Raw genomic sequence first — 5,000 nt, 5'->3', positions numbered from 1 at the left:
CACGTTTCGCAGATCTCCCCGCATGTCCCGCCCCTATATGTAATACTTACTTACTTACTTACTTTCTTTCTTGCTTGCTTGCTTGCTTGCAATGGTTGGGAGTGCCCGGCATGCCCCGCTGCAGAGACCAAGGGCGCAATGACTTGGCACCGCGGATGCCGGGACTCCGGCACTTCCCGTGGCACTGATGGTTGGTTCCAAAGACAAAAGGCCGTGCAAGGCCACCGCACCGCGGATGATTTTGCTCGTGCTGGCGCCGTTGTGTGGCCAAAGAACATGCGCGAATGCTCGTGTCGGAAGGGTTGGTGTCCTGGCCCCGCGGGTGTCACGAATGCTCGGTTGCGAAGACCATGGGACCAGAGCCATGGCACGTCGGATGATGGCTCCAGCTGGCGCCCCGGCACTTTCTGTGGCATTGATGCTCGGTTTCAAAGACAAACGTGCGCAGGGCCAGGGGACCGCGGATGACTGCTCGTGCTGGCCCCGTTGGGCGGCATTGATGGTCGGTTGCAAAGAAAATGCGCGATTGCTCGTGTCGGGGCCCGGCAAGCCAAGGCCAAGCGAGCCATGGCACGTCGGATGATGGCTCCAGCTGGCGCCCCGGCACTTTCTGTGGCATTGATGCTCGGTTTCAAAGACAAACGTGCGCAGGGCCAGGGGACCGCGGATGACTGCTCGTGCTGGCCCCGTTGGGCGGCATTGATGGTCGGTTGCAAAGAAAATGCGCGATTGCTCGTGTCGGGGCCTGGCAAGCCAAGGCCAAGCGAGCCATGGCAACGCGGATGATGGCTCGCTAGTGCTGGCGCCGTGCACAGTGGCCTCGCACACTCGCCCTGCACGCTTCCCTTGCACGCAGCCTTGCACACTAGCCTCGCATGCGAGCCTTGCACCCTAGCCATGCAAACTAGCCTTGCACGGTAGCCATGCACACAAGCCGTGCACATTAGCCATGCGCACAAGCCCCGCACACTAGCCTTGCGCACAACCCTTGCACACAAGCAATGCACACAAGCCTTGCACTCAAGCAATGCACACAAGCCCTGGACACTAGCCTTGCACACGGGCCTGGCACACAAGCCTTGGGCACTAGCCTTGCGCACTAGCGTTCCACATGAGCCTTGCACACTAGCCTTGGACACTAGCCTTGCACACAGGCCTTGCACACTAGGCATGCTTGGGCGAGCTGATCCCGCATCAAGTCGACGGGTCTAGGCATTCTTGGGCGCAGATCCCGCATCGTCTCGTCGCGTCTGGGCGCAAACACGTCGCGTCTCGTTGCGTCTTCAGAAGTCGTCGCTAACAGCACCTTTGGTTGCCACTGGTGGTTAGGCTGGTTGGTTGCGCAAACCCTATAGGAGGGTGGCATGCTGGTGGGCGTTTTTGCCCGGATAGGCACTAGAATGTGCAGATTTTGGGCGTTTTTGCCTGGATAGGCTAAGGAATGGGCATGCTTTGGGCGTTTTTGCCCGGATAGGCACCGGAATGCTTGGCCTTGGCTTGTCCTAGCAAGGCATTGCTGGGTTGGGCTCCCTTGGCCTTTTGGGCGCCTTGGACGATGTCTTGCGAAGACCATGGGCACAAGGCCATGGCATATGGTGAGGAAAGGGCCACGGTTGCCAAGGTTAGGCACCGGAATGCTTGGCCTTGGCTTGCCAAAGCAGGGCATTGCTGGGTTGGGCTCCCTTGGCCTTCCGGGCGCCTTGGACACTGTCTTGGGAAGACCATGGGCACAAGGCCATGGCATATGGTGGGGAATGGACCACGGTTGCCAAGGCTAGGCATATAGAGAGGAATTGCATTTTTGCCCGGATAGGCACCGGAATGCTTGGCCTTGGCTTGCCATAGCAGGGCATTGCTGGGTTGGGCTCCCTTGGCCTTCCGGGGGCCTTGGACGCTGTCTTGGGAAGACCATGGGCACAAGGCCATGGCATATAGTGAGGAATGGACCACGGTTGGCAAGGCTAGGCATATAGAGAGGAATGGACCACGGTTGCCAAGGTTGCGCAAGTTTTGGGCATTTTTTGCCCGGATATGCCCAAGTATGCCCCGATAGGCCCGTTACGCCCCGGTATGAACGCGTATGCCCGGATAGACTCGGTATGCCTTGGGATACATGCGTATGCCCCGATAGGCTTGGTACGCCCCGATATGCGCACGTGTGCCCCAGTAGGGCTCGGTATGCCCCGGTATGTACGCGTGTGCCCCGATAGGCCCGGTATGCCCCGATATGCACACGTGTGCCCCAATAGGGGTCGGTATGCCCCGGTAGGTACGCGTGTGCCCCGTAATGCACGTTTCGCAGATCTCCCCGCATGTCCCGCCCCTATATGTAATACTTACTTACTTACTTACTTTCTTTCTTGCTTGCTTGCTTGCTTGCAATGGTTGGGAGTGCCCGGCATGCCCCGCTGCAGAGACCAAGGGCGCAATGACTTGGCACCGCGGATGCCGGGACTCCGGCACTTCCCGTGGCACTGATGGTTGGTTCCAAAGACAAAAGGCCGTGCAAGGCCACCGCACCGCGGATGATTTTGCTCGTGCTGGCGCCGTTGTGTGGCCAAAGAACATGCGCGAATGCTCGTGTCGGAAGGGTTGGTGTCCTGGCCCCGCGGGTGTCACGAATGCTCGGTTGCGAAGACCATGGGACCAGAGCCATGGCACGTCGGATGATGGCTCCAGCTGGCGCCCCGGCACTTTCTGTGGCATTGATGCTCGGTTTCAAAGACAAACGTGCGCAGTGCCAGGGGACCGCGGATGACTGCTCGTGCTGGCCCCGTTGGGCGGCATTGATGGTCGGTTGCAAAGAAAATGCGCGATTGCTCGTGTCGGGGCCCGGCAAGCCAAGGCCAAGCGAGCCATGGCACGTCGGATGATGGCTCCAGCTGGCGCCCCGGCACTTTCTGTGGCATTGATGCTCGGTTTCAAAGACAAACGTGCGCAGGGCCAGGGGACCGCGGATGACTGCTCGTGCTGGCCCCGTTGGGCGGCATTGATGGTCGGTTGCAAAGAAAATGCGCGATTGCTCGTGTCGGGGCCTGGCAAGCCAAGGCCAAGCGAGCCATGGCAACGCGGATGATGGCTCGCTAGTGCTGGCGCCGTGCACAGTGGCCTCGCACACTCGCCCTGCACGCTTCCCTTGCACGCAGCCTTGCACACTAGCCTCGCATGCGAGCCTTGCACCCTAGCCATGCAAACTAGCCTTGCACGGTAGCCATGCACACAAGCCGTGCACATTAGCCATGCGCACAAGCCCCGCACACTAGCCTTGCGCACAACCCTTGCACACAAGCCATGCACTCGAGCAATGCACACAAGCCTTGCACTCAAGCAATGCACACAAGCCCTGGACACTAGCCTTGCACACGGGCCTGGCACACAAGCCTTGGGCACTAGCCTTGCGCACTAGCGTTCCACATGAGCCTTGCACACTAGCCTTGGACACTAGCCTTGCACACAGGCCTTGCACACTAGGCATGCTTGGGCGAGCTGATCCCGCATCAAGTCGACGGGTCTAGGCATTCTTGGGCGCAGATCCCGCATCGTCTCGTCGCGTCTGGGCGCAAACACGTCGCGTCTCGTTGCGTCTTCAGAAGTCGTCGCTAACAGCACCTTTGGTTGCCACTGGTGGTTAGGCTGGTTGGTTGCGCAAACCCTATAGGAGGGTGGCATGCTGGTGGGCGTTTTTGCCCGGATAGGCACTAGAATGTGCAGATTTTGGGCGTTTTTGCCTGGATAGGCTAAGGAATGGGCATGCTTTGGGCGTTTTTGCCCGGATAGGCACCGGAATGCTTGGCCTTGGCTTGTCCTAGCAAGGCATTGCTGGGTTGGGCTCCCTTGGCCTTTTGGGCGCCTTGGACGATGTCTTGCGAAGACCATGGGCACAAGGCCATGGCATATGGTGAGGAAAGGACCACGGTTGCCAAGGTTAGGCACCGGAATGCTTGGCCTTGGCTTGCCAAAGCAGGGCATTGCTGGGTTGGGCTCCCTTGGCCTTCCGGGCGCCTTGGACACTGTCTTGGGAAGACCATGGGCACAAGGCCATGGCATATGGTGGGGAATGGACCACGGTTGCCAAGGCTAGGCATATAGAGAGGAATTGCATTTTTGCCCGGATAGGCACCGGAATGCTTGGCCTTGGCTTGCCATAGCAGGGCATTGCTGGGTTGGGCTCCCTTGGCCTTCCGGGGGCCTTGGACGCTGTCTTGGGAAGACCATGGGCACAAGGCCATGGCATATAGTGAGGAATGGACCACGGTTGGCAAGGCTAGGCATATAGAGAGGAATGGACCACGGTTGCCAAGGTTGCGCAAGTTTTGGGCATTTTTTGCCCGGATATGCCCAAGTATGCCCCGATAGGCCCGTTACGCCCCGGTATGAACGCGTATGCCCGGATAGACTCGGTATGCCTTGGGATACATGCGTATGCCCCGATAGGCTTGGTACGCCCCGATATGCGCACGTGTGCCCCAGTAGGGCTCGGTATGCCCCGGTATGTACGCGTGTGCCCCGATAGGCCCGGTATGCCCCGATATGCACACGTGTGCCCCAATAGGGGTCGGTATGCCCCGGTAGGTACGCGTGTGCCCCGTAATGCACGTTTCGCAGATCTCCCCGCATGTCCCGCCCCTATATGTAATACTTACTTACTTACTTACTTTCTTTCTTGCTTGCTTGCTTGCTTGCAATGGTTGGGAGTGCCCGGCATGCCCCGCTGCAGAGACCAAGGGCGCAATGACTTGGCACCGCGGATGCCGGGACTCCGGCACTTCCCGTGGCACTGATGGTTGGTTCCAAAGACAAAAGGCCGTGCAAGGCCACCACACCGCGGATGATTTTGCTCGTGCTGGCGCCGTTGTGTGGCCAAAGAACATGCGCGAATGCTCGTGTCGGAAGGGTTGGTGTCCTGGCCCCGCGGGTGTCACGAATGCTCGGTTGCGAAGACCATGGGACCAGAGCCATGGCACGTCGGATGATGGCTCCAGCTGGCGCCCCGGCACTTT

The sequence above is a fragment of the Tasmannia lanceolata genome, unplaced genomic scaffold, assembly GCF_043159265.1.
Source record: "Tasmannia lanceolata isolate RefF3 unplaced genomic scaffold, GAP_Taslan_0.1 ptg001354l, whole genome shotgun sequence".
NCBI lineage: Eukaryota > Viridiplantae > Streptophyta > Magnoliopsida > Canellales > Winteraceae > Tasmannia > Tasmannia lanceolata.
Note: the sequence above shows the minus strand (reverse complement) of the source record.